Raw genomic sequence first — 12820 nt, 5'->3', positions numbered from 1 at the left:
ACTGGCAGCAGATTTAGTATGTGCCCAGCTCAAATGGTGGCACAGGTTTATAGAACAATATAGCTAGAAGGGACCTTAAGAAGTCATTGACTTTAGCCCCCACCCTGTCCCAACATAGGAACATTATATTTAGGCCATTCATGACAGGCTTTCCAAACTGTTCTTTACAAATCTTTTACGATGGAAGAGCGAAAACCTCCTTATACAATTAGCTCCATAAACCTCATCTTTAAAAATATAGTGCTTCCCCCCCCCCCAATCCCCCAAGGAACAACCCACACAAGCAAGCTTTGGCCTAGTGTGTAAATCAGTCTTTCCTGATGCAGCATAAACCCCCCTGCTTCCTCTGCTATCCACCATGACTACAAAGAACAGACTACTACTTTCCTCTTCATAGATGCTTTTTATGTATTTGAAGACTTAATGTGGCCCCACCCTTTCCTCTTCACTTTCCTTTCTTTCAGATAAAGAAACTCAGCACCATTCCACGACAGGGTAACACTAAAGCATTTGTTTAAGTCCTGTCCTAATTAAAAATGATGCTGCCACCTGGGCTTAAGTAAGGCAAGCATCCAACTTCCACAGTGAAGATCAAAACTTGAAATATCTCCAAAACCTCAGGGAGTGAAACACAAAATGCAGGAAGATTATATTACGTTTATTGCAGTATTGAGTCTGATCTGCCATCACATATTTAACCAGTCAGCTGCCACTGTAGTTACCTTCCATACAAAGTCACAAACCGATCTTTCAATCAGAAAAGTCTAACACAGTAAAGACTCATCCTGCACTCAATTGAATCAACTACTGGATATTTGCCCCAGTGTGAAGAAAAAATTGTTTTGCATTTCTGTTAAGCTTCAGTGTAGCAGGTTACAATACTCTTGCAATACATCCAGTTTTGAGCGTGATTTTTGTCCATCAACTATCCTATATTTGTCATCTGTCACAGGTCATTTAGCTCAGACAGGATGATAATAAAACGAGGAAGATGCAGGGAAAAAGAATGCTTATGAGTCATCATGTTGACAGTGAAGGACAGAATGCATGTTGGTTTGTTTCGTCTTTTACCGTAAGATACTTGTCCAGACTTTGTGCTTTGTGAGGTTTAGGATATTTCATTTTTCTTACAGATAAGGGAGGTGGCACCATGGCTATTTCCACACCATATTCCCCTCAAGTTTATCTCACATATAGCTATGCCTGACCACTGAATCCATATCAAAGTTATTCATAAAAATAATGGACAGCCTTCTCCATGCTCTAGTATACACTTAATTTTATGAAGACATACATTTCAAACTGTTATGTACAAATATTGAGTGTTTAATCTGCTTTATTGTGAAGCATTAAAACTTAAAAGAAAGAAGTGAGCCATAAATGAGGAGTCTCCAAGAACAGAACTCTGTAGCATTTGTATTTTCTGTTTTCCTTTCCTGTAGCTATTTTTTATCTCTAGATCCCCTTTCTAGGCAATCAGTAAAAGGCTTTCACATATGTTATAATGTCTTCCTCTGAACTTTATAGTGTGTATTACCTTACAGTATGCTGTTTTCTGCGTTATTGTCATAACTTATTCTGCTTTAGTAGACAGCAAATTATCCCTCAATGTCATGTGTGAAGAACTGAAAAACCTGATCAACTACCAATTAGTAGCTCTCATGTACCTGGGGAGGAATTTCCTGCATCTGAGGAGGAACAACCCTACAGCACCAGCATATGCTAGGGGCCAACCTGCTGGAAAGTAGCTTTGCAGAAAAGGACCTGGGGGTCCTTTTGGACACCAAATTGAATGTGAGCCAGCAGCATGCCCTTGCAGCAAAGGCGGCTAACAATATCCTGGGCTGCATTAGGAAGAGTGTTGTCAGGAGGTTGAGGGAGGTGATCCTTCCCCTCTACTCAGCACTGGCAAGGCCGTACCCTGGAGTACTGTGTCCCGTTCTGGGCTCTCCAGTACAAGAGGGATATGGAGCTACTGGAGAGAGTCCAGTGGAGGTGCACTAAGATGATGAAGGGACTGGAGCATCTGGAGCATCACGAGCAAAAGCTGAGAGTTCTGGGACTGCCCAGCCTGGAGAAGAGAAGACTCAGAGGAGATCTTATCAATGTATATAAATACCTGAAGGGAGGGTGTAAAGAAGACTGAGCCAGGCTCTTTTCAGTGGTGCCCACTGACAAGACAAGAGGCAATGGACACAAACTGAAACACAGGAAGTGCCTTCTGAACACTAGGAAACACTTTTTTACTGTGAGGCTGACCAAGCACTGGCACAGGTTGCCAAAGAGGTTGTAAAGTGTCCCACCTTGGAGACATTCAAAAGCCAACTGGACATGGTCCTGGGCAGCCTGCTGTAGATGGCCCTGCTTGAGCAGTGGCATTGTACTAGATGATCTTCAGAAGTCCCTTTCAACCTTAACCATTCTGAGCTAAGGTTCTGATTGCTGAATTATTTAGAATGCCATGGCAATTCTGTATAAAAGGGTAGAAACCTACCAACTCTGGTAACTGTCCTCTAACCATCAGCAGGGTGTGAATGTTGAAATTCTAGTTGAAATAATAATAACACAAGCCTAGAGTTCCAAGGAGATAACAACAAGCCCGTTTTCAGCTAAACCAGGAAGCACAAGATTTGATACACCTCACCAGGCATGTCACTATAGTCTTCCATCTTGTTTAGGAGCTTTGTGCAGGAACAATTGTCAGGATAAAAGTATTGCCCTAGTAGCAGAACCGCCATATCAAACCCATACCTTATCTCTGAAGACAATCACTCCCAGAAAGCACAAGAAGTTCCATAACAAACATAATTTCACAATACCATAAACCTGTGCAAAAATTTCTTCCTGAACACAGGCTACTGCAAAAGGGCTTATGATCTAAAGCATGCGGGCTTATATCCTTCATAGTCCTACCTCACTGCAAACTGTTGCCCTTTCTGTCAATGATGGCTAGAAAATAGTAAGCCAATTAGCGGAGTCCCTCCACCTGGTTGTCAGATTCAGCATGCATTAGTTTTGGAAAATACAAAAGATATATACAAATGGAGATGCTTGTGCATCTTCGTCAGCTCTGCACGTCTGGAGACATGTTCCTTTTCTGATACAAGTCTAAGCAAAGAGAAGCAAAGCAATGGCTTGTTTGTTTGTTTTGTATTGTTTTGAAATTGCCAGGTCACTCCTTTATCTTAATCCTTAGTTGTAGATTACAATTTCCATGACTGGGATCAACTCCCATGAATATTTATATACACATATATTTTATTAGTTCTTTTTTCTCATTGAACGATCAATGATATCTTAAGAACTACTTCAGTTAAGAGTACAGTTACTCTACCTGTTGTAAAACTGTTGAGATATTTGTTTTGGTCACCAAAATTGGCCAGCTTTACAGGTTACCTCATACAGAGCATTTTGAGGTAAGGGTAAGAACTACCCTATATGAATCCTTTAAGGTCTTACAGTAAGGCATATCTGACATCCCATTTGTCATACTGAAATCCTGAGAACAGAAGACAAATGGCCCTCAAAGTTGAAGGGAATCCTTCAGACAGTTGAAGGAAATCCTTCAGACAGAAATCACTTAAAAAGTAATAAGTTAATAAAGCGTAGAGATGCTTATGCAGAATAGTCATCAGGCTTATGGGTTAGGATTTTGCTCACATCTCTTTAAATAATTTCCTAGATAAAGAAGAAAATTTAATTTTCCTGATAAAATCAGACCGATTAATCAGACAGCACAGCAAAGGATATATTTCCCTTCTATAAGGGGAAAACCAGCTAAGTTATGATAAAGAATTTATTAGCAAGAAGAGTTCTCCTTAGACTTCCTTGGGAAATGAAGGGCAAGCCAATAGTAAAATATTTTAAAGCTCATTGTGGGCTTTTGGAGCACTGGTGAAATGTGCACCATCTATCAAGATTATTAAGCTGAAACTATTAACCCTCTGACAGTTTAATAACCATTCTTTATGTTATAAAAACACAGGGCCCCTTTGGGATCAGAGTTCCAATTTTGGAGGCAGTGTCCATCATTTGTCAAGGAAATTGAACCTTTGTGTTGAGCAACACAGCAACAGGACCAGCCTCCCCCACCTTTTCCTCCCTAAACTATACAACCTTGCAGCTTCAGGTCCAGGCTTCTCTCTTTTTATAGGCCTTTTCCTGTAAATAGAGCCATTTGGTCTGCACACTTCTTGGGGGATCACAAATCACTGGACTATAGGAACAAATCAGAAAAGAGGATTAGTGAAGTTTGGTCTCACAAATCTGAACACTCCTGCAGCTCATGAGGCTTTAAACCTTTTATAGCATTGACATGTTAGGGTACCAGACAAATGCCAAATCCCAGCTGACTTGTATCAGTTACCCTTTGCGGTAATGGCGTAACCAGGCACAGTGTGCAAAACAACAGCTTAGCACAGCAGCTGGAAAAAGAACTTGCACCTCCCTTCACACACACTTTGTGTAAAATGTAGAAACTAAGAGTATTAATATTCATATCATGCATAGCTACTGGCACACACACCTGTGTTCCTAATCCTTCAGGTTTAATGTTCACACACTTGCCGGCCCACACTGATGTTCTGGAGTTTATAGGACACCACATTTTTAATCTTTACTAGGCAATACTGCAGCCCAGCACTCAGCACGAAGAACTAGAAGCCCAAAGCACTGCGAATGCTAGTGTAAGTAGTTACCTAGGGAGAAACCTGTCTGACTTCTTTTTCTTTCCTCATGATTTTCCCTCTGTCCATTTCCAATAAGCTTACTTCCATGGACTTACTCCGACATCACATATAAGGAATCCTCACCTTTTGAATGCTGACTATTGATTCCCTAAAGGAAACAAAGTGACAGCTCTGTAGATGAGGACAAAAATCACAATACAGCTCCATCAAGTAATATTGGAGCAAATAACTGAGGAACCTAGGCCCAACTCATACATACAGCAAAAGTGCAAACACAGTCCATCTTATGTACATACATATAACCCTGACCAAATAACTTACTCGAATTAGAAACAATGGAAATTGGAGACAGGACAGGCTTGGAGAACAGGGCAAGAGGATCAGTGGAACAGTCTATGATGGGATACCTGATAGGACAACAAGGCCTGCAAATGTCCTCATATGCTACTGCCATTGAACTGCAGCCCAGGAAAGGGGCAGGGGTAAAGATCCAGGGAGTGGGACAGCTGGCAGGTAACTGTCTGCATACAGGGAACTTTCAACAAGAACCTTATTTTCTGCAGATTTGTCCAATTCTAAACAATAAGGGTCAAGAGCAGTTCTTGATTCATCCAGTACAGCCATTTCCAGTGTAACAATACTCCCCAAAACCTTGCTAACGTATAACCAAGAGGAAAACCATTCCTCCAGAAAGTAACTAGTCCTGACATAATGAGAATATTCCACAGAAATCTCTCTTACACCCTCATTCATATATTTTATACCTATTCCACACCCACATTATATTCTATATTTTTTGCATTATCCTTGTGAGTATCAAGGTTCATAACATAGTCAAGAGTTCTGCATCCCTAAGAAGTGGCAACGCACGATTGCTCAGTGAGGAGTCTTGTAGAAATGTCATTGTAGCCATGTCAAAGGTTTCAGCTAGGTTGAATTCCAACGTGTTTGTGTATTAAAGCGATGTGCTTTGTTGTCAGCATGGTTTCCTTATCCAGTTCATCCTCTGCTGCCACAGCTCAGTGTGTCTAATATAACACTTTGAAGGGACAACAGCTCAGATTCTGCTTGGATTTAGATCTGAGGTTTACCTGAACTCACAATAAAGACAGTGTCAGTTCTGAAGGTTGTGCCATATAACTCACTTCCCTGAAATGTGCAGATGCTCAGGTTTGGGTTTTGTGTTGGGCCCATTTCTAGCTGCATACATGTCTGCAGTGATGAATTGCACTGCTGTAAACAACTGACCATATCACCAGGCTAAGGTTAATGAGTCAGGAGGAACACTTCAGATCATGCTGGTTCAGTTTTAAAGACTTTCAAACAGAGTCTGAGGACTGAGACAAGGAGAAGAAAAAAAAAAAACAGAACAAAAACACCTGTTGTTTCACTCAAAGACTATACTCCTATGTTTAGATCATAGCTTTGTTTTTCTCTTACCTCTTCAGATTTCATTTTCTGTCTCATGTTGTACCAGAGAGCAGGTTGGTTTATTTGTTTGTCCATTCAACATTCCATAAAGGTCTGTTCTTGAAACACATTCTGCCCCATTTTGCAAACCAGCTGTTCCTAGACAGGAAGTCTTCAGCTGATATAAGAAAATACTGCCACACACTGAAGTCAGTGGAGCAACGGACAAAGTAAGAATACCCCCTGTATTTTTTAATACATTAGCAATCTCTAGGTGTTTTCCCAATATCAATCACTAAAATCCACCAGAAAGCAATCAGCAAAGCCTGTGCTAGTAGTCAGGAAAAAGAGGTGACAAAACAAATAGAAACAAAAGAAATCGTATTCATGGACTGAATGCTCCTGAACAAAGAAAATGGGAGGGGGGGGGGGGGGGGGCAGGGGGAGCAGGACACAGACTGAACGGACAAACATGCAGGGGGAGGAGGGATGAAATCAGACAGCATCCTAAAAACAGAGGCCCCAGTAAACAGAGGTGATTATATTCACTGTCTGCTGGAGACCCCTAACGAACATAGCTCTCAATATGTATCTTTTTCTTTCTCCTGTAAATTTTGCTGACTTGCTGTATGCTTAAACTCAGAAATTATACAAACTTTTATAAGCATTTGTGCATACCAGCATTTCTAACATGTTCTTTTGACCTCACACCTAATTTGATGTAGTTCACATCTGTAACCTTGTTACTTTTTGAGAATTCAACTGTGACCTCCATCTACTCCTTCTCCAAAGCAGTTCAGTTTTCTGTCCTACTCTACACTTGGCAAAATTGCCTTCATGTTACTGACTGACAGTCCTACCAGATGTCTTTGGGTGACCTCAGTACCCTTCTGCAACTGTTAGCTCTTCCCAAGTTTCTAATTTAAAACATCTCCCCCAAATCTCATCAGTGTTTGTGTCAGCAGTCTAGGAAAAAAAAAAAGGAGCTCATTTGCATAACCTTTCCCTTCTACAAGTATCCGAGTGCCTAATGAGACACTGAAGATCCTCCTTATGTCATCTTCTGTCCCCACACTTAGGCAAGGTCAAGCTGGATTTTCCTACTGAACTGGAACCATTTCTGAGAAAGATACTGATGTTTCCTGCCCTCCTTTCCACTCCTGGGAATTACATGCAGCTCCCCAAAACCCTCACTGTCTCCCCAGCTCACTTCACTAATTCTAGTCAGAGTTCCTTAGGATCCTTACAAATGCAGGGATTTTTCTTTTCACTGTAACTATTGAAATCACTCATAGAAAAATACTGTATCCCACACTTGATGTCATGTGGGAAGTCATCTACACCACCTAACTGGATTCCTCAGTGTTTTCATATTTAATTTGTATATTAATTTTGTGAGCTTTTGAAGACTGCTCTATTTTGATCTGAATCATTAGGCTTCAGTCAAAGAACACCAATATAAAACTTGTGCCATTGCATCCCACACTGGATGATGATGCTAAAAAAATTCATCTATGTGCAGTCCTATGCTTCCTTACACCAGAAGCGAAGCAATCTGATGCCTCTTCCAGTGAAGAGTCACTGCCTCTTCCTCACAACAGCCTTTTCTGCACTTCCACTCCCTAAGAATGTTTGGTGTTTTGCCCTCAGGATTAGACTAAGGAAGGAAAGCAAGCAATAATGTGTAATGTACTAGTAATAGTATTTAAAGTTTTGACTGTACTAGTTGTTTTTGTAATGCTTTTCTTCAGTGTGGTCTCAAAGAGTTCATGCTTTGGACTATTCTTGTTAACCAACTTGCTTTCAATTAAGCTGCATGAGAGCTTTGACCATGGGGAACTCAGACACTTATTTCAAATTTCTTTCTATTCAAAGTTTTTAAGAACATGTTTAACTTCAGGCATGCATTTAAGTCGCACAAAACTCAATGGCTCTTAAGAACGTATGTACTTTGTTGAATACAAAAGGATTTGAAGGCATGTTTAATTATTCTGATGAAATTGGAGCTGGAAAAATCATGTTCTGTTACTTTAATCTGCAGTCCTCCAAGTGCATTTGTAATTAGCATAGTATATATTTTCCACAAGAGGCACAGAAAAAGCTGCAGAACCCCTTAACATTTGCTATAATAGTGTCTTTAAACTGTCATGGTGTATGAAGTATCCTTGGAATAGAAATCTAGAAATGGCTTTTAGAATGGGAAAAAAAAATATTTTGCCCATTACAGAACATTGGGGCAAGAAGTAGCATACGCTTAGTAGAGACACCATGGGTCAGAGTGCAAACAACCCATTTTCATTATTACGTATGTGCTGGCAATGGCTATAGCCAAGGGTCACAAAGTGATATCATGTTAACAGTGTTTCCTTGGTCACTTACAGCTTACTGCAAATTTATGTTTTCTTTCTAGGACTACACTGTGCTGAAAACCTGGCATTTCCATAAAGCTTGAGAAAATTATTTCCAGCCTTTTTGGGAATAAGGACAGAGAAAGATGGGAGCTGGTGGCAGAAGAAAATTGCACATACCAAACAGATCAAGGGCCTAAGTTCTGTCTACTTAATGGGTTCTTACCAACCCCTGGAATGTCATAGTTCAATATGAACATCCGTAATTCATAGATTAACAGCTTATTCTCACAGTAGCACTCTGAGAAAAAGACAAATAACTTCCCTCTCTTCAGTCAAAGGGGGACTAAAGCACTGATGTTCAGACAGAAGATCTACAGATGAAGTTGCAGCTAGACTGACTGAGTCCCAAATCTATGCTCTGTAGACTAGGCCAACCTTCTTCTTAGACAGACAGACAGCTAGTATTAGGCAGTAAGATAGTCTTATAGTGATAAATAACCTTTTCAGTGTCACAACAAAAAGTTACTGCTTATGAACTGGCTATAGAGGAAAAGGTGGACAACTAGCATCTAGGAAGCAGAACAGCAGCCAAGACACCAGCAGGAGCAAGATGGCCAGGAATGGAGTGCAGGCAGAAGGGCACCATGGGCACGAATGAGAACACATGCAATGGTCAAGAGCATTAAGCTTTGGTCAGAAGAGCTGAAGGCTAACGTATCATTTCCTCCAGGAAGGAGCAGGCCAGAAGAATATCCCAGGGGTCACGGAAACAGCTATCGTCAAGCTGACTTGCCCCTTCTTGCACCTGTAACAGACTAAACCAAATATGCTGTTGTCAGCACCAGGCCTGCAGCAAGGTATGTGTACCTTTCCCTCTGTCACAATCAAGTATTCAGTTGTGGTAACACACATGTCTTCGTACAAACCCACTGGAGCCCCAATCCAGGAGGGCTGTCTGGAGTATCTACCGTACTTTTATGCTGTATCACAGTGCCAGAAATCTGCTATCAGATCACTAACAAACCCTAGTTTAATCATATCACTGACAAAGCAATGTCACACAGAAGTGTTGCTGTTACTCTATTTCATGTATTGCATTTTCCTTAAAAACCAAAACAAACAACAAACACCCACACATGTAGCCTCAGGAACAATAATTCCAAGTTGGCATGTTAGCCTCTAGATTATGCTTATCCTGGCTCTCCCCAGCTGTTTGAATAAGCATTTGAAAAAGAAATGTAACTATGGAGAATTTCTGTCATGCTTTTGTGAAATGTGTGTAATACTTTTAATCTTACTTTCCTTTTTAGACAACTTCAGTCTGACTTCTTTCCAAAGATATTCACTGGTCAAAGGGGGACAAGCACCTAGAAGATGTGGCAATTGTACATGCACGTGAGTGAACAAAACATGCATCTACGTTTGAGCTAGGTAAATTGAGTATTAAGAATTTGTATAGGTCCATCTGGACTGTGCAACTGATACTTTAACACATATACACACTTCACAAGAAAATTACCTGCTCTTTTCATAAATCTTCACAAGAAATTGGAATGTTACTGGCAGGTGAACATTTGAAGCTCAATGAGAAAAGAGTTTAAAATGAAAGTTCCCTTAAACCCGCCCCCCCACACACACACAAAGAAAGCAGCCTCACAGAAACACTGGAAATAAGAGGGAGGGAGAATGTCTTGGCCACCAGTTTTCTGACAAAATTTTGGGTTGTTGGGAGGTCTGCGCAAGGTGAGAGAAGATAAACCATGACCTGCCTGGACACAGACAAATTTCCAAAGGTAGACTGTGGTAAAAAATTAGGGGCATTGCTTTACTTGATTTGGTTTAGACTTTTTTTCTTAAGACTATATTCTCTTGTGCTTTGAACTAAGGTATAATGTTGTATAATGAATTCAGAGCATCCATATGATTTCTAAAACTTTAATCTACAGATCAAAAGACTGGAAACAGAAATGTGTCATAGAGGTGAGACAGTCCTTGGACTGGTAAGAGAACTATCAAGACTAAACTCTGAATTAGTTAGAAGCAGATAAGATGCTGCTTTTGAAAAGGGAGGGGGACACATTAAATCTGTTTGGAGCCCCTCAAAGACTCCAAAAAGCTATAAAAGTTACCGTACCATGTTTCTTCTCTCTGAGGAATGCAACCTGAGACATTAAGTACATGAGAAAAGAAAATCTTTAGCTAGCTTTATGACACTACCTACAAGTGAAAGGGATATGTGGAAGGAAAGAAAACATTTTTTTAATTTCATTTTAGCTAAGTAGATCTAGCACATTTGCTTTTTCACTTCTTTACCTAAGTCTTTCATGACTATTGTTAACATATCATGTCTTTTGGCTGTTGTAAATACAGATTTTACCAGCATACACTATAAATAACATGAAGGTAACTGTATAAAGTGAAAATAACTGAATAACATCCAAGCAACCCTTGCCCAGGCTGTGGAGAATCTCACACTCCTCTAGTACCCCAGTTTTCAGAAGTGCACAGCTTCCTAGCATATTCTCCAGTGCATTCTAGGCTAAGAAAGTACATTCACCAGAAATTCTGTTGATTATAGACTGAAAGGTAATCACAAAGAGTGAGGAGAAAAAGAAACATCCTTCAGTAACCAACAGCAATAAGCTGGAAAGCTTCCTGGAATGCAGCAAAGTAGTCAAAAGTATACCTGGATCAGAGGATTAAACAGATTTGGCAACACATCTTTTGCCCTCACGCTCTCTGCTTTACTACAGAGAGTCAGTGTAGCCTTTTCTTAGTATCTCTTTGGTTTCCTGCTACAGACTAAAAGACATTGTATATATGCATCCTGGGATGTGGAAAAAAAATCCACCCCCTTTATTAAAAAAAACTCAGAAATTTACTGTATATAGTTCATAAAAAAAGAATAAAAGAGGCAAATTGAATAGAAGAGGCAGAGATCTGAAATTAGCAGTCTAAAAAGACAACTGTCAAAATTGGCCTAATTTTATAAAATAATGTTTTTCAGCAAACTCCAAAGCATTTAATTTCCTGTGGAAACTTTCAGATAGCCCAAAGGCATTCTTTGACCAGCTGTACAATATATCAGCTAAATGTCCTCTGAGTGAATAGATTCCCATAGCAGAGGCACCTGATGTGTAACAACACACTTCTATTTCACTTATTTGTTCAAGGCAACCATGCAGTTCCACTGGCTCATCATTTACATTCACAATGGACAGCTGGCATCATCTAAATGAAGCATTAAACTTGCTTGTGCTGTCATTAAATAAATAAAAAAGCCACCAAACCCCAAGAACAATAAAAAACAACAAAAAAGGAAAAGAATGTCTTCAAAAGTTCTTCCAGATTCTGAAATGTTTAATTGCACTTTCAACTGCCAACCAATCAAAATATGCTGCTTTTCATGTATGAAGAGCACTAATGAAACAAAAAATAAACCTTTGCAATCCCCTGGAATACTAATAGATCAGCTTGCCAAATCAGGGAGAGTTTGCAGAAGGAAGTATAATTATCACAAGTGTCTACTTCATTAACAGACCACAATCCAATAGAAAAGTTAACCATATGTTGCACCTTACTAAGGGAATGGAGAGAACAAAATAGAAAGCCTTGTCGTTAAGCCTTCTAACAACATATGCATCTGCTGAGTTCTGCAGGGTAAAATCCTACCCTCGCTTATGTTAGCAGAAACATTTCCACTGATTTTTTGATGTGTCCCTGGACTTGTCACGACCCAAGTCACAGTCTCCCACAGTCTAAGCTCACCCAATTACGATGGTTCAGACTCCGTGGATTGTCATTCTTTTAAAGTTCTGTTAGCTTGCGAGGCTTCACATCGATACGATAATTTTCATCATGCTTGCCAGCAAAATTTGTTGGGCACAGAATTCTGTTTATTCACAAAATGTCTTTGTGATTCAACTGCTTCTAGTCCCTGAAAAGTTGAGCACGTTCTTTCCCAAACTCACGGTCACCGCATTTTACCTCATCAGGCTGCAGTGAGGCCACTGCTTTAGCAGCGAAGTAGAGTCAGGTGCTAAGACCAAACCTGCAAGGGCCCAGGCCCACAGCAGCCAAACAAGAAGAGCAGAGCAGGTCCAGTGACTGTAACTAGGATCAGCCGAGTCGAGTTATTAATAGGCAAGTCTGTAGTGATAAGGAGAGCCCACAGTCAAGCTGGGAAGTCAAGTCAACAAGCAAAGCTTGGGATAAGTAAAGTACATGGCTGGACACAGACATTCCTATAACATAGCTCAGGCAAGGGCAAGAGCCCAAGTCAAATGCAGCTCCCAGGCAAGGTACAGGAGGCCCCTTACAATGCTTTTCCCAACTCTTTGCACCTGAGCATAGCTCAGTTACTCTCCCTTC

At 40.3% G+C, this 12820-nt stretch overlaps 1 protein-coding gene across 9 annotated transcripts in view; it reads right to left on the bottom strand.

The window, feature by feature from the left end:
- The window catches only part of NSUN3 (NOP2/Sun RNA methyltransferase 3), a 165068-nt gene that overhangs the window by 95270 nt on the left and 56978 nt on the right, over positions 1–12820 (bottom strand). The gene's annotated exons all lie outside the window — the stretch shown is intronic.

Source organism: Nyctibius grandis, chromosome 2 (genome assembly GCF_013368605.1).
Source record: "Nyctibius grandis isolate bNycGra1 chromosome 2, bNycGra1.pri, whole genome shotgun sequence".
Lineage (NCBI taxonomy): Eukaryota > Metazoa > Chordata > Aves > Nyctibiiformes > Nyctibiidae > Nyctibius > Nyctibius grandis.
Note: the sequence above shows the minus strand (reverse complement) of the source record. Positions and strands in the feature narration are given on the sequence as shown.